Source organism: Harpia harpyja, chromosome 19 (genome assembly GCF_026419915.1).
Source record: "Harpia harpyja isolate bHarHar1 chromosome 19, bHarHar1 primary haplotype, whole genome shotgun sequence".
Taxonomy (NCBI): domain Eukaryota; kingdom Metazoa; phylum Chordata; class Aves; order Accipitriformes; family Accipitridae; genus Harpia; species Harpia harpyja.
The window spans coordinates 3,224,986-3,245,327 of NC_068958.1; the positions used below are offsets into that span (position 1 = coordinate 3,224,986).

The 20,342-nt window shown below is 48.6% G+C and overlaps 1 protein-coding gene across 2 annotated transcripts in view; it reads right to left on the reverse strand.

Annotated features, from left to right (window-relative positions):
* Positions 1-20,342, reverse strand: part of NACC2 (NACC family member 2) — a 63,860-nt gene that overhangs the window by 25,469 nt on the left and 18,049 nt on the right. Inside the window, exon 1 of one of the 2 annotated variants that reach the window (XM_052814931.1) lies at positions 3,900-3,961. The exons of the other annotated variant lie outside the window; for it this stretch is intronic. The gene's annotated coding sequence lies outside the window, so the exon portion shown is untranslated. Of the gene's footprint in view, positions 1-3,899; positions 3,962-20,342 lie in introns of those variants that run through there. 2 annotated transcript variants of the gene reach the window in all.

The following is a 20,342-nucleotide window of genomic DNA, read 5'->3' on the forward strand; positions in this document are numbered from 1 at the left end:
CAAGAGCGCAAGACCTCTTCCAACCACGGCACCACCAACCTCTTCTGGAGAAGGAAAGGAGTCTGCCCTGGCAAATGCAGATCCACTCTGGATCTGTGAAAATTACTGAAATTACATGTGCTTTACAGAAATATAACTTCTCCACTCAGGGACCTGAATGAAGCCTTGTCCGTGCGGATGGCAGACCACGGGTGGAGAAGGATGTCCTCCTCTTTTCTTCCAGCAAGAGCTCCCTTAGAGCTGGAGGAGAGACCAGCGAGGCACTGGATGGGACCTCCTTGGACCCGCTCCCAAGCCCCCGCCTCGGAGAAACCCAACAGGGCAGGATGAGTGGGACCAGCCAAGGAGAGCTCGGTAGCACAGAACAAACCAACTTCAAATAGATATCAATTATTAATATTGCTTAGAATCTGCTCTATAAACAAGCCAGGCATGCCAGGAGGAACCCACGCCTCTCTCTAAAAACACCAAAATCGTGCCAGTTCAGGATACGTTTAAGCTGGTGAGAAGCACCAGAGTGCCCCAGCCTAGCAAATTATTGGCAGATTTCATGTAAAACCTCCCATGAGACATCAGAGTTTGAACCAAGATGCTCCACACAACTGACCCCTCCTAGGGTATGCCTCCCGCAGGACTGCAGCCTGGCCTGACCACCCCGAAGGGATCCCATCCCAAAACTGCATCACTCCAGCTCCCGGTGGCCTTTCCTGCCATTCCAGGAGATTTCTGGTCACAAAGCTGCCAAGCGAGCGGGCGAGCTTGCTGGTGGCACTCGGTGACAGTTTAGACCTCCAGCTTTCCCAGAGAAAAAAGGCCCCAAAACACCCTCACAGGGAAATGGTGAAAACAGTAACTGTGTTTGGTCTAGAAACAGCATCGAGGAACACAGGCGAAGCTGTACCAGCGAGCTGCAAAAGCCCAAATTACTTCAATAACCATAGGCCAGGACTGCTGGATTTTTGTTTCTTCCTGCCCGCTCTGCCCCCGCCTTTTCATGATCAGAACATAGGAAAAAAACAAACAACCCAAAACCATCAACAAGCCGACCCCCCCCCAAAATCCAAGAAGTAAAGGAAGGCAGTCTTGAAAGCCAAGGAGAACCTGCTCACCCCCAGACCTCACATCCCCTCAAAACAACAGCAACAAAATATTATTGTGACTAGAGTGAATGCAATAACATTTGATAACATCTAACTTAAAAATCTCCTCTACTAAATATGCTTTTTTTTTTTTTTTTTAAATAGAGCACCAAACTACTTTTGCGTGGTTTGAAATGGCTTCAGTCCATTTGACACGGGAAGAGCCGTGCTGCAGGAAAAATGACCTTAGCAATTACAGATGTAAACTGTATTTTGCAACCTTGTCTCCCAAGCTGAGCTGTGCCCCAGGGTGCAGGAGGAGCCCTCAGCACCATCGCCATCCCAAAAAAATCCAGTCCCCTTTGGGCTGCCCCATCCTACAGGTGACAGATCATCAGATGGACATCTCTTACCAAATGGGAAAACTTGGACAAAAGGGGATTAAAACCAGCCAACCACCCCTCACCCCCCCGATTATTTAAGATACGTGACCATTCAAGCAATACATCATTTTGTTTTCTAATGGCAGCCTCTTTTTCCAGCTCTTGGATATAGCAGGACAATTTGTACATGTCTGCATGATTTTTGTAAAGTCATAGCCTTTGTTACAAGATGTTCATAAAAAATGCAGCTGTTATTTGATACGACTTCCATGAGAGTTTGAGAATCCTCAGTTTCTGTGTTCATGTGCTTTGGGGAGAAAAAAGCAGGTTTGCTCTTTTCTAAAGTATTTTCCTGCTCTGAGGCCTGAAAGGTCGGGGCGAGACGACAACAACAAAGGAAAAAAGCATCGACCTAGAATAAGATGCTGGCATCAGAGCTCCCCCAGGAGTAATCAGAAATAATTAGATAATGTATTTAAATTGTCTTTTTCCTTAGCCAATATACAAAAAGACTCAAAGACTTCACACCCACCCCCCCCAACAAAAAAAAACCAACCCCAAAATCCCCAAAGTCCTAAGGTTCCGCAGGAAGGTGCGCTGGCAGCTGGGACAGGGACAAAGGCAGCAGGACCCGCCGGGGGTGGGAGACAAAGCGGCGGAGGGCTTGCACCCCCACCCAGCCAAAGCCCCTCAAAAGAAGAGAGCTGAAAAGTCCTGCCCTTGAAGGCCCCAAAGGGTCAAAGGAAACTTCCCTTTCTTCTGTAAATGAGGAGAGAGGGGGAAAATCCCACCCTTGGATTTGAGGCTGGCAGGGGGATGTCATCCAGCCGGGCAGGGGCTCCCCAAAGGCGCCCGCCGCCCCAGGGCTGTCCCCAGTTCCACCCCCCCCCCTGACACAGGGGTGCCACCCACCCAGCTCTTGCTGCAGGGTTTTGGGGTTCCCCCCCCCCTTTTAATGAAAAGGAAATGCACTTTTTACATAAGCCCGAAGGAAAATACGCAACAGCTAACTGCAAAACTCGGTGGCGAAGGACCATTCCCTCAGCACGGAGCTGCTCTAACGCCTTAAATAAAATAAAGAGTTAAATAAAGTCAAATAAAATGCACTTCAGGTCTATGCTCTGCACCCCCCCCCCCCCCCATGCACCGCAGCGACAGAAGCAAAAAAGAAAAGTCTTTGCACCCCCCCACCCCAAAACCAACCCTCCCCTCTGCCCGCGTCGGGGTTCGGGGCGAGAAAACCCGGGGAGGGGGAAGGAGAGGGACTGGGGCACAAATGTGAAACGCCGTGGATGCCTGCACAGTTCAATGCCCGTCTTTGGCAGGGGAAAGAAAACAAGGTTAAGTTTGGTAATCAAATGACAGTCATAGCGAGACTCCTCTTCTCTCCTGCAGCATTTGTTTCTGCAGCTCCAAAGTACTTATTTTTGAAATGCTGCAAGTGGCAAGCAGCGAGCAGTGCTAACGTACCCTATTTTTAGTGTAGCAGCCAGTGGCAATGGGCGAAAGAAGATTATTTCTGCCTTATTAAGACAGCAGAAACTGAATTTGCAAATATTACCAAGTAACACATAAGCAACGCACACGCAGCAGACATGCAGCACGGAGCTCCATTTGCTTTATAATCCTAAAAGTTCGCCCGCAAAGTAAAGACCTGGAGGCTCGGGCAGGGAATGGGGGAAAAGATGGGAAAGTGAATTAAATTAATGCTGAAGATGCAGCCCCGCCGGTGCGTGGAGCCCCCGCTGCCAGGGCAGCCCGGGGATGGGGTGCTGGGTGCTCTCCCCGGGGACCCCGGCACTGGCAGCAGCTCCCCGGGCTCTGTCCTGGTGCAAGGTGAGTCACCGGCAGCCTGGGCGCAACATCACCGCTCGAGGTCACCCACCCGGCAGGCTGCTGCCTCCAAAAAGTGCCGTCATTCAGCCAAGGCGAAGCGTGTTATTGCCATTATTTTTTAATTTTTTTTTTTTTTTTTTGCTAATCTATCACTGATTTTAAGAGCTCTCAAAGCGAGGAGAAGCAAAAATAGAAAATGCAACATTTTAATATTTTTCTTTTGCAGATTGCTGTGAGGAAAAGGGGAAGGGAGAGACATGGATAAAAAAAATACAATTATTCTGCAGAATGTAATTTTTTGCAATCTAATAAAAACTCAAAACCCCGACTAAGTTACATCCACCAGAAAGCATACAGCACCCCATCACCATGCCTTCTGCAAAGCGTGCATTGCCTGCATCCCATCGCAAACATTAATTCACATCCGTAACACATCAAAAAGACAAGTGCCATGCTGAATTGTATTCTCCTCACTCCTAGTACACAACAGCAGAGCTAGCAATATATAACATGCATGACTCAGTTCTACCATCGTGCCACTACGGAGCAGAAAGCCTTAAAATAAAGTAAATATCTTAAAAGGTCAATTAAAAAAGCTTACAAAACATCAGACGCTGCTTCTTGCTAGAGCTCATTACCTAGTATGGTGGAGCTGCCTGTGTGTTTTTTTTCTTGTGCAAGTTAGTCTGTGAGTCAGCATTAACACACATGAGAACATCAGGAATACTGCCTAGTTCTGATGCAATGGAGGTTGTAAAAAAAAAAAAAAAAAAAAAAAAGAAGAAATCGCGCTCCGTTTGGACAGGAGCCTGTAATTCAATTGCCTTTACTTTTCAATTACTGCATAGCCTACCCTGACCAACCTGCAGAGGGGAAGGAAACTTTGCTTACATCTCTGTCTTAAAATTAATGACTTTTACTTTTGGCTACAGCTTATTCTCCCTGCTTTCAAAAAAAGAAGTAGGCATAATATAATTAACCCTTCAAGGGCAGCTGAGCCCTTGCAGCTCTTGGGATCTCCATGTTTTTGTAGAAATTTCAGCCCTGGAAAACAATACTGCCAAAAAGTTCTGGCGAAGGAAGACATTTATACATTAAACTTTTAATACTCTATAAAGCGAAGCTACAATTGCATCTGAGCTTGATCCTTAATGGAAATATAAGCCTGCAGAAAAGGAAAGTTATAGACTGCAGAAATTTAACTCTGTACTTCCAGGTTGACAGAAGCAAATACTAGACTGCATAGCATGTTTTTCAAAACTGAGGTTTCTGGTCATTGAGCAAAAACCCCGAGAAACCTAAAAGTTGTGACATGAGGTGGTCACCTCAGCCTGATGCCCACTTTCCCCAGGCTGAGGGGGGGAAAGCAGAAGACCTGCTTTTTTCATACATTGCATTCATTGCTTGCGCTTCAGCAAAGAATTCTCTCTCCCCCCTTCCCGGGGGGGAAACCCCCTGCAGACTCAGCTCCCACTCTCAGGATCGCAGCATCGAGGCATGAAGGCACAGGAGACAACACCAACTTTTCATTCCTGACTTCTCTGCTCTTGCAACAAAACCCTTCACTGGTCCAACAAATTTTGCCCAAAGCTTCAGAATGTGACTATTTCTGTAACGTGCCCTAAAACACCCCCAGACAACACTGCAGCCCAGAATATTATATTATATATCTATGATAATATAGATTATATATGGTCAATATATTACGTATATAATATTATTTTTTTATATATATGTATTATATATGGTCAAGTACGTCTTCAGAGCCAACACTAACATCTTACAAGTTTTGTGCTGCTGTGCCACAGCTGAACAGCCAACGTCCCCGGGAGAGCCCTGCTGATGCCCAGCTCTAGCTAAAGCACATACATTGCTTACAATGTGGGGCTTTTACGGAGATCCAAGCCTCATGGAGCAGAGGACGGTCAGAGGTTGGAGGTAAGAAAGTCTCCCCAATGTTCGCAACATGCTGCAGACGCGTACTGCAAACACTGAGCTGATCCCATGAAAACGAACACCGATCAACCCATCAAAACAAAAAAAAAAAAGGTATAGCTGATGCGTATGGATTAATAATCCAGTGGATCACAAGCATATTCTAAATCCCAGTTTAGTTTGCTGGTTGTTTGTATGAGTGGACACAGGCACTACAAAATTTTTTGTTTGTTTGTTTGTTTAAATACGCAAGTACGAATAATTATTAATGCTCATTAACCAACAAGGAAACCCCCTGATATTAGAGATCAATCACTTCTGCAGCTCCCCTTGCACGGAAGGGTCTGTCTCAAACCAGTATGAGCCTGGTGGGGTTTTTTTCTTAAGCATGTGGGATACTTGAATACAGATGAATTGAGTTTTAAAGGAAAAAAACCCAAGCAGCAACTTCTGGGCCAAGTTCTTGTGTGCCAAACTTTTCAACTGCCACAGCACAGCTCGACAGTGTTTCAAAAGAATTTAAGCACTGTTTTGAATACTGCTGACAATCTTCCTCATCAAAATTTGTAATTTAAATACCTCAAATCTGAAAAGCACGCTCCCTGGGGCATGCTTCATTCTCCCGCCCCGCCGCCCACCCTCCCCAAACCCCATTCGGCACAAAATCCATTGCTTTCCGTATCTGGCTGGTTTTTCCCCCACCTCCCGCAGCCCCGCAGCCCCCCGGCATCACCCCGCAGCATCCGCTGCATCCCGCAGGGACCCCGCTGCTCAAGCAGAAGTTTGTTCTTCAGATTACCCGTGGATGAAATCTCTGTGTGCACTGCAGCACCCCAAAACACTGTCACCTTCCCCTTTTATAACTATGATGCTAGTTTAGAGAGAAAACTGTTTACTGGTTTAGAAATAAAACCGTGCTAACCGGGCTGCCCAGACTCCTACGGCAAGAAAGGGTTAACGCGAGGAGCCCCGCTTCCCAACCCTCTGCTATCCAGTAGATAAGATGTTCCTTCAAATGCCTTCGGATGTGTCAATAAACCCCCAAATAATTCTATGTCAGTAAGTCTAATTGGCGAGGAATGGCAAAATTAATTTCTTGGGGTCTGTGTGATGTTAGAGGCAGCAGCTCCATTTTGGCAGGAGCGTGTTTAAGATTCCCTCCCAGTGCTGCAAAGCACCTTGAAAGGTCGACGAGCGCTTTCATATTCTCAGATCCATCTACAACGCTGCAGCAGATGAAACGGATTGACCTAGACGAGAACTGAAACAGTCTCTGTGAAATAATCCATCAACACCCTTCGCCAGCCGCAGCCGCCTTTGTCATGGGCACGCTTGGAAATCGCACCTACCTATTGCAGCCGATCCGGGGCTCAATAGGGTTTAAATCACGGCCCTGCTCTCCTGGGATGTAACCAAACACGGCATCGATAGCTGCAGAGCCGCGGAGACGGCACACAACATAAAATACCTCCATATTAAAGTGTGTGCAAAGCCTGTGCCCATTACCGAACTCATTAAAGACAGTGATACTTTGTAACATACTCTAATCTTTAATATTCATAGCTTGCTTCATTTGCATACCATGCCATAAATAGTTGAAGCAGAGGTAAAACACAAAGCGCTCTACTTGCATTTCTAATTATGCCTAAAATCAAATGTAAATCACAACACATCCAAGACACAGAAAATACTAAATTTGCTGTCTCTGAGTTAAAATCTTAAAAAAAAAACCAACCTCCCCCCAAAAACCCCCCACAAGCACAAACCCAATTATTTTTAACAAGAAATCAAAGGGGCTTATAGCCGCCTGTGGCGGGGATGATACTGGTTTAAGAGGGGAGCTCACACGTTCAAGCCCCAGCCCGAGTGACGGACCCCAGCAGCAGCCCCGGCTGCAACCCCTCCGGCCAGCGCTGGCACCAGCTCATCTCCCCAACCCCTAAAAAAACCCCCAAAACCTGCATTTACCACCGAGCTGTGCTGCAGCTGCTCATTTAACCTTGGTCTTTGAAGAAACAACAGGAGCCTTTTCCTCCGGGGCAGCCAGGAAAGCTGATCTCCAGCAAAGGAGGTAAATTTGAAGAATCAGCTTGAATGTGAACTTCGGCTACGGCGTTGGGCTGGCCGGAGGTCGGTGCTTTGGCATCGCCAGCCGGCGCGGGAGGGAAAGCGGCCCCGGGGGTTGGAAGCTCCTAAACCCAGAGGTTTAATGAGAAAAGAGGTGTCTTGGGGTGCTTGCCTTCAGCAGCTCCCAGTCTAGGGAGAAACAGATGATTTCTGCTCACAACGTACCAAAACCACGCCGAGGTAGCCCAGGGTGTTTTTTCTCCGTTCTGTTTTTTCCTGAAACATGGAAGAGCCCACGGAGGCGGGAGCTGCCCCAGGGTGCTCCCACGCCTGCTGTGGCACCCACCAGTATCAGTCCCATGGAAAAGGCTCAAGATCCCGTTCAACAGCCGGTGATGCCACTGACGGCAAGGCTTGGCCTTACGGAGCCGGGTGCCCTCCAGACACATCCCGGACATTATTCCCCATTATAAGAGCTAAAGCAAATTCACCTGCCTCCTCCAGAAAGGCTACTGGGGAACTGGGTGCTGTCATTAATGGCTGTGGGACTTCAGACCCCAGCCACCACGACCCTGGAGGGTTGGTTTCCACAACAACTCTCGAATTATCAACTTTTAAGGAAAAGCGCAGTGCCAGTGTGGCACAGGACGAGGAGCCGGGCTGTGCTTGGGGCGCGGGGGGAGCAGACACGAGGCCCGGTGTCCTCACCTGTACAACCGAATTAACCACATTTCCCCCCACTTCACAGAGGCATCAGAAGACTGTGAAGCAGAATATCTTTAAAGCAACTCGATACCCTCATACGAAAAGTGTTAGTACACTGCTGCCAATGGCATAAATAATTTCCCTTTAACAAGCTTGTTTCTGCATCAGGCAGCAGAGTCCTCTTGATTTTATGGAAGTCCATCACCACCAACACGTGAAAATGCATGTTTTTAGTTCAAGAGCGCTGGCAGGAGCACGGCGTGAGCTTGCACCCGCACACTGCTCCCCGCAAGATGGGTTCCTCCTGGCCGTGCCCCACAGGACCCACTGCAACCCCAACCCAACCCTGGTCCTGCTGCGACCTCCTGCCCTTCCCTGCACCGAGACACTGCTCCCTGCCCACCGCACCGGTCCAACGCGCTGCTGCTGCTTCCAGGAAGCTCAAACCCTTCCTCCTCTTCATCCATCTCCCCATTCCTCCTCTTCATCCATCTCCCCGTTCCTCCTCTTCATCCATCTCCCAAGAAGCTACCCGCAACAGAGAGGTGCAGTATGCACAGTACTCAAAATATAATAAAATTTTACAGATTTATGCCCAAAGTCTTAATTAAAATCAAACGAAGCAAATTTTGCAGAAGTAGGACAAAAATCGCACATTTTGGGGAGCCATAAGGCGCCCTTGCCTGGCAGAGGAACGCGGCATCCTTTCCCACTTACCTTCCCTTTACTGCTGGGACTCCAGACGCATAAACCCACTACGTCTTAATGAAAGGCTTTTGCGGGTGGCTGTCCCCAGGGAAAAATGCATTTTTAAGTCACTTGAACCGAGACTGATTTTCAAGAAAGAGCCAGCTAAATATCACCAAAGGGAGCAGGGCACCCGGCAGTCACCCCGGCTGGGAGCACAGCTCCGAGCCATAGCCTCTCCCTTATTAGATTTTTCCCATCTTACAAAAGGCTTAAAGAGACTTCTGAGAATGGAAAGCTGAAAGGAAAAAAAAAAAAAAAAAAAGTGTATCATCGCCATGTTCTGCTCCTGCTCGTATGCCAGGTTTCCAGGATCCTCAAATCCCATCAGGGAGTGGGTCCAGGGACTTGTGTGAGGGACTCCCTGGGTCCCCCCCCACGTGCTTGTCCTCCCCCGGCACTACAGCTCATCCTGCTCCCTTTCCAGACTTGTGTCCAGCTCAACAACAATATTGCATTGGTTCTATTAAAGAGTTAAAGGATCTTTTCTGCAGTTATCGACTTCCAAAGAATTCCAGAGACGTCATTAAATTTAACCCCCAAAGGTGAGCGTTTGCTCCGTCCCCCCAGCCCGCGCCGAGGGAGAAGTGAAAGTGAGCTGCTCACAGCCTGCAAAGCTTTTTTTCTGTTCGTATGTACCCTGGCATCTTGCCCGGACCTATTTTTAAGCCCATTTACTAGAAATCCCACAAATTAAAGGAAATACGGATAATGTTGTAAGAATCCTTTGGGCCAAATAAAAGCTACACATAATTTTCCTTGTGCATCAGAGTAAGATCCTTAACCACAAAAACCAGATTTCCCCAAAGCTCTTTTGCAACAGCGAGAGAATCTTGTTTTGTAAAAAGTTGCTTTGATTCACTCCTGGATTACAGGGAGCGCGGCAGACACCGCTGCCTCCCGGCCAAACCGGGAGAGGTGATTACTGTTATGAAACAGAAAGGTGTTAGGAGAACACAAATAAATTAAACATCTCTCGCTCTGGAATGGTGACTATTAATGACAGCAAAGCATGCAGGAAGTGCTCGTGCAGAGAAGCTGTAGGATGGTTATTGGGGTTTTTTTCTCTGCATAGGAGACTGACTGGTGTATGCTTTTATTTTCTAGCTTCTTTCAAACCGTGTGTTCATGGTGCTCATGAAAGGCCAACATGCTGAAAAGCCTCCTCCAGGGCGCCGCCGCCGTCCTGGGCAAATTCCTGCTTGGTGCGCCCCAACCCCACCTTATCCCAGGTCCGAGAAAACCCTGATAATCTTGTTTTGACGGTCCATCAAATAAGAAGACCATCAAACTCATTTCACTTGTCCTCATGCCAAAACCTGACCTGTTCCAGGCAGGACAGTCACCGCAGACCCGCTTCTCCATCACCAGTCCCCATCCCCAACTGCACCCCAGTGCCACGGTGGGGCTGGGGGTGCTGCCCCCCCCCATCGCTGCCCACCTGCACCCCCACGACAGGGACAGCAAGATGCTGACACAAGCTGTGCATCACGCCAGCCGCCGTGACGGGTCTCCACAGCATCTCCTCGGGGCGTTTATGCAAAACAGGGCTTTTATGCAAAACTAAACCTATGCTCCGTATCTTTATATTTATATAGTTATAGTGGGGTCTCTCGTGGGGTGAGCACAAGGGAGACGCAGTGCAGGAGAGAACCGATGGATCTTTCTGCAGAAAGCTCACCCACCGCTCTGCAAATCTCCATCCTGGGCGAGTGGTGCCGGTGCCCGGGGGCCGTTGGGTGTCAGCCCCCCGTTTCCCACGGGCACCCCTCACCTGCCACCGCAGCAAACGGAAAAGGGGCGAGCGGCACCGACGGCCCTCCTCCTCCACGCGCTGCCCTGGCTGGAGGAGGCTGCTCCCTTCCCTTTCAGCCCTCGCCCACACCGGTTAAATAAAGGACCATCCGACTGCAGCATCTTCTGCACCGGGGCCGTTGGGAAGGAAGGAGAGAGCCCGTGTTTTATACGGCATCCGCAATTTTAACTATGCAAAGACTCCATCGCGTTAAATAAACTCCAGTAACAGCTCTTGTGTTTTGGTAGGATTAAAAAGAAACTAGCAACCAGATACATGTTTCAATAAAACTCCCAAGACAACTAGAAACAGCCCCAAAACACAACGGTAAAAGTGACATTTGTGGTTAGTCCTTGCGGGGAGGGGATGAGGAGAAGGTGCTTCATTTCCAACAGCAATAAAGCAAAGCAAAGCAATCATCATTAAACCTGACTCTCCCTTCACTCTTGTTCATCCCCAGCAGTCACTTAAAACGCCTTCATCGCAAATATTTCAGCTTCCTTTTAAAAGGAAAAATAATTATGCAGGGGACTAACCACTTCTATTCTACAAAGACACAGATCTGAACTGTTAAACACGCAACGTTGGGAAGTTTTCCAAGATTTATATGTTTTGCATGGAAAGCAAATTTTTTTTTCCTGCCTGGGAAAATATTTAAGTGCTAAGTTTATGAAGCCAAGTCCATTTATTCCTGGTTTATGTTGCTGCTCGGATGGAATCTAATTAGGGATTTAACCCGCAGCGTGGGGATGCGGCGCTGGCCGATGCCACGAGCCCCCCACCCGCGGCTGAGCCGGCACGCAGCCCCGGGGACTCTGGCCCAGAAATAGGTTTTCTCCACGGCACAGGATGGCAGGACTGGCCGAAGCATGACACCGCGGCCACCCTTCCCTGGAGCATCCCGAGGGCAGGCAGTGCGGAGCTGCCCAGGAGAGAGCCCCAGGTTTCCTCCCAGCCCCACCAGCCACAGTTCATCGCCATCGCACTTTTTGACACAGTAAAAGTCTTTTTACAGTGATGCTCTTAGAAATAGCAACACTTGATTTGCATTTTCCTGCACACTTGCCTTTCTTACTGAATTGCTGGCTTCACTGTGCACAGACTGAAACTCCTCCTTGTCCTCCCGGCTCAGAGCAGCTTCCACCTCCATCAGTCCCAGGTGGGATCGGTGCCGGCGAGCCGAGGCAGCGGTGGGGAACAGTCCCGCTGCCGGCAGCTGGGATGCCAGTGGGCAAGACTGGGGACAGGTAGCTTTTTCCCACCGAGATGGCATTATGTCAGCGAGACGCACGATGCGACCGTCGCGGTACGGAGCAGCAGGACCCATTGCACAAATATTATTGAATATAAAACAACCCCGTTTCTCAGTCCAGGCTCTGTTTTCACCCACACCAGTACCTTGCACAGATGCATTCCGTAAGTGCATGAAATACATCTCCCCTCCTTTTTTTATTATCCCGCCAGTGCAGTGCCCCTGCTCCCGGGGAGCCGGTGGAGGTGCAGAGCGGGAGGAGGCAGCGGCAGCAGGGCTGGGCGCTGGCGGCAGCCACCTCGCTTGCCCCCGAATTTGGGAAGCCAGAGGACAAGCCTTCATCCTTCATCACGGGCCAACGTAGGAGCAGGCGTGGAAAAAAGCCCCAACGGGGCTGGGCACCATGTGCATGTGAGAATGGGGGTGACCCCAAAGAGTAACCCCAATTCAGCAGCATCATCCCTGAAGAACACTGCTGACAGTCCGGGATGAGAGCAGCCCCAGGCAGCCCCCACGGCACCCGGACACTCACCTCCCAGGAAAAAACAAGGGAATATGGCCCACAAGGGCTTTCCATGCTGAGAAAGAGCTTCCACGTCCGAGCTGGGACTCGCCACCTCCTGAGGTCCCGGCCCTTGGAGCAGAGGATGGTTTCCACACCAGCAGCCTTCCCCTCCCTGCACAACAACCCTTTTCCCATTTCCTATGAACTGGGAATGACAAACATCCCTGTTCTCCCAGGGAACTCTTAGCCTGGGAATTGCTTCTTATTTCTAAGAGGGGCTTGTTCTGGCCTAACCCAGAGCAGCATCAGTCTTTCATCAATTAAAAGACGATAAAACTCTGAGACCTGTTCAGCCCCAAGTCTCAATCACTTGCTCAGACACCTGGAGACTTTTCACCCCAGACACAAGGTCCTTCAGCTTTTTACAGCAACACGGCAAGTGATTTGCCTCTATTTTTCCATTTATTTTTGTATTTATGAAAATCTTTCTGGCCAGTTAGACCAAAACCATAGCAATTGCGAAATCCAGGAAATTTGCTGCAATGCTCTGTAACACTTGCAAGGCAATTAGCCAAAACCTCACACAAATAAGCTTTTTTGCCACACTGTTCTAACCACCAAGCATTAACCCATTTTCTTAGGAAACAGCATCTGCTGAAATAACTTCCTAATCTAGGAGCAGGTGTGGAAAAAAAGCTGCTGCAAGTATCTCTAGTCCACGGTAAACAAAATTTTCAGGCAGAGTTGTCCCGCTCAGAGGGTACCGACTCGCCCCAGCTGAGCAAAGGGCTCCTTACACAGACCCGCTCCCCAGAATATTTATTACCTGGCCAGGAAAATGGACAGGGTTGAAGCTTTCCCTGCAGCTCTGATATGCTTAAGAGACGGCACTTCGCCAGAGAAGCCCACGGCAGAGGCAATGGTGGAGCAGCCTGAGGCTTTGGGGCAGGAATTTGCAGCCTTGAACCCAACTGTTGTGGGGTCTGAAATCCTGGGAGCTATGGGAGCTGCATCCTATAGCTGCAGGAATAAATCACAGCACAGGCAGGCAGCTCCTGGGTAATCATTGGTAAGAATAAAGAAACCACTGGGCAATAAAGCAACCGTTTCCATTTCCTACCCCTGCATTTACATGGCTTTTCTTCCTGGGAAGGTGTCAACATATAGCAAAAATTAAGCTTCATGATTTGCCCTAGGAAACAGTTATCACATAAGATAAACTGAGGCAGAGCACGGTAATGTAACCAGCATTACACAGCAAACCAGTGCTCGCAGGTGGCAAGACAAAAATCACGCTTGATATTTTTCCTTATTTCAGATGAAAATAGCAGCTACGCTTCCGTGCTATTTGTTATAACTCATTCCCTCCCTTATTCTCTGTCCCTGCTTTCTCCCCCATCCTGAAAAACCAATAAAATAAAATAAAAAGCTTCCTTTTGGGAACGCGGCGGTAATAATACTGCTACCATCTGTTGATAAGTCCAAGGACCTGCACAGGGAGGAAAGAGGCTGCAAAGCTGAAAGGGAGTCAAGTGTTTGCATGGTTTTATTGAGAAATGAAATCCAGCTTTAAACACAGTAAATCGGAGACTATTCTGAATCACCTCTTGAATTTTTTAATGCTACTCCTGGGAGCACTGAAGGTAAATATGTTAATTTGACTTCAATCATGGTGCAGAAAAAAAAGCACACTGTATTAGTTTAGGGTACCAAGTCTTAAAACTATTCATGCATTTCTGCATATTTTATACTCAGCAAATAAAGTTCCAAGGTTCTATAAGGAGGCTGAGAAATTATTCTGAGTAAGCAATAATGAGGTGTGCATTATATAAGGCTGATACTAATGGTAATCTATTATTAAAATTTAAGAGTTATAGCAGCTACATTTCAAACAGTCCTACAGCAATTTTTCTTCTCTAGGAAGGGAAAGCAGCACCTGGAGGAGGGAGGTTGGCAAGACAGCGGGTTTCGTATGTGGTGCATGGGGTAACGGTCTCCAACCGAGTTGTACCCCAGGTCCTTGGGGTAATCTCTCTGATGTTCCTCTAATTAACTCTTCCACAGCGTACCACCACTGCTGTGGTGAGCAGCCTCGTCTGGCCGCTCAGGCACGGTCACGAGTCACGGCAGGTTCATATTCCCAGCCTGTTTAATTCTCTGCCTGATGTTTCAGCGTAATGGATCTCCCAAAACGCATTAGGCGCTAAAAAATTAACAGGGTTTCAAGTTTGTACATCTTAGTGATCCTCGGGGCTATCTTGACCCTTGATTTCTGCGGTGAGACCCCATTTAGGTTGCAAGGAGGACGGGAACGTGACCAGTAAAACCCAACGTGCTTTTCCTACCCCTGCCTACGCTCCTGCCAAATCACCTCCAGGACCGCGAGGAAAACAGCGTCACGACATCCACGTCGGACACACGGACCACGTCAGCATTCAAACGAACCGAGGGAAAAGTGCAGCATTGCATCCTAGCGATGCTCGTCAAGCTCAAGCCGAACTTTGCTTGGTGCTGGTGTGAGCTAGACCTGCTCTGCCCCCCTCCCAGCCCCACTCCTGCCCAGCGCTGGATGCTTTCCTGGGGACCGGCCAGTCGCCCCGACGGGGAATCGCCGCGCGCCGCGGGACCCATCCCAGCGAGCCGTGCGGATTATAAGGACACGTCATCCAGTGCAACGGCACCTCTCAGCACCGCCGTGAGAGAAACAAACAGCAAAAAACCCCCCAGAGTTTGGCTCATTTTCCTCCTTCCTACATCTTTTGGTGAGAATCAAAAGGAGTCTCTGGGGGCTGTAAATCTGTATCTGACAAACCCATACAGAAATAGGCACATCAGCGAGGGAGCAGGCGCTGCAGCAACGTCGGGCGTCTCCACGTTTAACCTGTTACAGCTCTGTCTCGCAGGGCTCACGGACCCCAAACACAAGCCGGGAACGCGGTAGTCTCACCACATCGCCTGCCCCTTGGAGAAAAATCCCCCCTCGGTTTGCATGAAATGCAAAATTAAATTTTAGCTGCATTTCAGAGTGTACTGCTAGTGTGCAGGCAAGTTCTTTTTTTCCAAATGCAATTTTTCAGTAAGTTTAGATCCCAAAGGTAACATTCTGCCCAAACCGAAGGATAATGAAGCATAATAATTTCAGGAGAGACAAACTTAGTCTGAGACCTTTCTGCACTGAAAAGGATCTTAAATAGCGACGAGCTGTTTGCTCTCCAGGCTGGACAAGGCGTTGGGGAGCAGACTAAAGCAGAAAGGATGGAGGGGGCATGGAGCAAGTCGGCATTTGCCGGGTGTTTATGGCATCTACCTGCTCTGTCTGCCCATTCCTTGCTGTATCACCACCTACCTGGGCCGAAGGAGTTAACAACTCTTCTAGGACGGCGTAACAGGAGACAGGAGTTAGTCATCTAGGCATGTCCGGATTGGTATGAACAGGGAGCTGGCGTATGAATGAAGTTGCCTTGGAGATGCAGCCAAAACCAATGACCAGATATTAACTTTTCACAACAGGCTGCCAAGGGAGGCAGAACATGCGAAACCAGCAGGACGACAGCTTCCAGTGGAGGCGGGAGTGCCTGCATACAACGGGAGGGACCCCTGAGCCCCCCTGGAGAAGGAAAACCCTGCACGTTTTTGCTCAAGAGGCAGGAGAAATTGCCCCTTGCAAAGCCAAGTGGGCCAAGGGCTAGCAATGAAACCCTGGTCTTGGACCTTATGGGGTGGGTAAACGATACCCGGATGCAAGATGCTGTCTTCCCTTGGCCTAATTTTAAAGTTGATAATAAAGATACCAACACCCAGCTCCTTACTTCTTTCTGGCACCAGCTTCATAAGCAGAAAGAACAGCTACGGGCACCTTACACAACACAGCCGAAACAAGATGTCATTAAACAAAAACATTAACAAGTAATTCAAAGGCTGGGCTGGTGAAGGATTACACACCAGCAAACATTCCCCTGCCTAACCCCAGCACTTCATCTCCACTTCCAAGGGCAGTTTTGGAAGCGGATGAGCAGGAAAGAAGTGGCTGCTCTGGCCGTCTGCTGGGCTCCTCCGCCGGCACCCAGCACGGTCACTTGGCAGGAGGAAACTCAGCTTCAAGCAGAGGTTTCTCAATCTCAGCTCAGAGGAACGTAGCTTCCTACGGGGCATTTCTCCCACCCTGATGAACGTGTCAGCCTGCTGCCTAAGGGGACTGTGCCAGGAGGACAGTGGGTGACCAGCCAGAAGGCAGTAGGTTGCACCAGCGGGAAGAGCATCCGCTAAAGCCCATGGGTGAAGACCATGGGCAAAGATCAGCTCACCTAGACCTCACCTCCATCCAACCTCACCTCCATCCAACCTCACCTCCATCCAACCTCACCTCCAACCTCACCTCCATCCAACCTCACCTCCATCCAACCTCACTGGAGCACTGACCCATGGAAAGAAACAGCTTTTCAACCATGACAAGGCTTGCATTGCACGAGATAAATTGGTGCATCGTTCCCTCCATCCCGGCAGGCAAAGATCGCCCACCGCTGAAGGACACACGCCGTCAAAGAGCCATACCACAACGGGATTCATTCACACAGGGAATGACTTGCAGGGGAGGGTTGGATGTGGGAGAGCCACGATCCCCCCACCACGGCTGCACCGGACACGAGACCCAGCCCCACCACCACCTCCGCCGGCCGGCCAGCCGATGAAGGGGCTGTAAAACTGCCCTCCAGGCTATCTGGGACATCACAGAGCTGAACAGCGCTCATCATCTCTCTTGTTAGAAGAGTGTGAGATGAAACGGACATATTTGTATTAGAGCCTGAAATGCAGAAAGCTCCCGTTCCAAGCCGCACGCCAGCCCCTTGATATTTTTTCCCAGAAGGAAAAACAGAAGATGCTTTCCATAAGCAGACAATTTCAGCAGCTAATTTTACCATCACTTATGGTCGACTTTATGACTAAGATTTCATGCTGACTATATTAATCCTGTCAAATTTCAGAGTGAGAGAGAAATGATACTGTATATTTTATGGCTGCAATAACTTCTAAGCCATTAGACATGCATGCTGACATGAAAGTAATCAAATTGATTTTTTCCTATTACAATGCTGAACTTTGTATGAGCAAATAGTCTTTCTGGCACAGGAATGAAACCCCAAGAAGCCTGCACTCACTCAGGAAATTAGGAAATTGCCACGAGCCATCGTTCAGAAATTTGGGTATTCTGCTTACTCACATGTTATTGTCACCAAAGCTGAAAGGAACATGTTAGTCAACCAAAGGATTGACAAAAGCCGATGGGAGGCATAATTGGAGGTTTTTGAAGAAGTTGCAGTTAATTGCTTTCCCACCATCAAAGGCTCCACCGTGCCTTTTTTAACCTCATCAGACACACCGAGCCCCTCACATGGCACAGCAGCTCGCTGGCCACTTCTCCAGGTGCTGGGTATACAAGCCAGAACAGGTCAGAAGAAGCTGTTTAGAGGGCTTCTCAGCAAGTCCTGAAGACCTGGAAGTATTAACGAATATACTACAGGTGCCAAGATGAAGCCCTGGGTGCGTGCGTGTGGATGCCGAGGCAGCAGTAAACGAGAAAGCCCGTGTGCCAGAAGGTCAGCTGAGAAAACCCGCTTCGTTTTCAGCCCGGCCTCTGCTCCATCCCTCTGCAGAAAGCAGAGGCACAGATCATTTCAAATAATTCTTCAAATGTAAATAGGCCTTTAATTATAAATTCCACTTGCTTAGTGTTTTGCTGTTTTTTTAAACCAAACTCATACCTACACTCGAAACTAGGAAGCCCTTCTTTGACTTACACCAATTACCAAAAATTCTAATTTAAAAACCTTTAATTCAACACGTCTGTAAAGTTCTAGAGAAAGTCGGGTCAAAACTGACCCTACGATGGGCAGACAAGGCGCAGGGCTGAGATGACGGACCGGGGTGTCCCCAGCTATGTGCGGGACCCCCGGTGCCAGTACACCCCAGTGCACCCCAGTGCACCCCAGGGTGACGTGGCCGCTGCCTGCGCAGGCAGGGGCAAACCCAGCCCAGGGCAGGGGCTCTGCAAGCCAGGCCTTGCACGGGAAGGGTGAACCGGTCTGCACACCTGCAAGGTGCAAAAACCCGTGAAAACCTGTTTTCTTCCTCTGATGCGCGAGTGCGTGTTGGGTGTGAGAGGACAAGATTGGCTAGGTTCAAAATCTTGAAAGACGCAGTAACCAGAAGCAATTAAGTGTAGATAACACGTATAATGTAATAGACTTACAAGGCACCCTGAAAGGCGTAGTCGCGTCTCTTCCATAGCCAATAAAATTTAAGATTTTCTTTTAATTTTAAATATGGATCTCATACCTTTTTGTAGAATATAGACATAAATCATTAAATAATGTCAGATCTTTCAAATCAAGTAACTTGCACATTAAAAATTTGCATACGTATGTGCTAAACCTGTCTAAAGGCTCAAATGAAGATGGGGTGGGGCGTGTATGTATGTATGTATGTATAACTTCTTCGGGCTAGCAAAAGAATTGCAGATTTAACATGCGTTTAATTGCAAACCAAAATGCTTTAATGGCTCTCTACCAATAAGACTTATTTTTTATTTTGTTTTGTTTGTGTTGTTTGGGTTTTGGTTTTTTTGACAAATAACTTAGAAATACAAAATCATAAACCCACAGCTACATGGATCACCTAAACCAAGATTTGCTAAACGACAATTTTAGTGAATTCATCCGTCCTACTACACAAGATATTTGTAAAGTCATTCGTGTTGCTGCTGCAATCCAAACATGCAAAAGGTTTCCATACATGTTATTAAACAAAATGAACTAACTTTTTGGATCACTTTTACGCTTACTTTTTTTTAGTTTAGCTTTAATTCTAATTTAAGATTTAGCACCTTTCACAAATAGAAGTTCACAAAAGCACAGAAACTCACACTTGCACCTATAAAGCCCCTTGCTGTGCACTTTGTTATCAATTTCTTACCTTTCAAAACTCAAATAAAACCATCCTGTGACTTTGCCATTATCTCTTCTAGGATAGGAGAGCTCTGCCCAAGCAGGGCTGAGCAAACATCCCCTTGCCGCCTTTGCCACTTCTTCCAGTGTCTACTGGTCCCATTTTTTTACACGAATCCCCTCCCGCCCGATGCAGGGGAAGCGGCAGAGCGGTACGCACGATCCGGGGAGTTACAGCCCCGCGACGCAGCATGTGTTTCATTGCCCACATTCCTTTGCAGTGACTGCAGCACTCAGCACCATCGCTGCTCCCTGCGCTGCTACAGACGTGGAGGGAAGGGACGGACTCGGGGTGACGGACACCCCCAGCCACGCTGGGGGACAGGGACAGCTCGAAGGCTTCCCATTGCTACAGCTCCAGCTAGCATCGCCTCCTGCAGTTAAGAAAGCAGAGTTGGTTTGGGGTTTTTTTTTTGGTTTCGGGGGGGGTTTTGCTTGGTTGCGGTTTGTTTTTATAAGTGGCGTATAAGCAAACCCTTTCCCAACAAAACCCAAGCCAGAGCCCGTCCCAGCACACTGAGCACCATTAACCAACACCCACCAAACGGGTCCCCTCCGCTGTCCCTGCCGTCTATATGGATCCCACCTGCCGTCTATATGGATCCCACCTCCCGGAGCAAGCCTGGTCCACGTACCGGCTCGGGATCTGGCGAGCTGCAGCTCCCAGAGGAAGACGACTAGTCAGCACATGAGGCACGAGCCACAGCCCAAAATCAGCTTCACCTGAACCGTGGCGCCTGCAGCTACCCGGTAGGAAAGAGACTCTTTTTAGCCAAATCATTACAAAATTGTGCTTTAAAGTTATTACCCAAACCCCCCAAATCCATACTTTTGCAAAGGTAGGAGAGGTCTCCCGGGAGAGGCGGCGAACAATATCCATGAGTTTCTCATGACCTTATGGAGATTGCCATGACAACACTGCTTCGATCCTCCAAACATGGATATATTCATTTGCACTAGTGTGATTGAGAATAATTAGAGCGAGATTCCCCGAGCCGGGGAGTCACAACCGTACGGAGGTTCACGGCAGCAGAGCC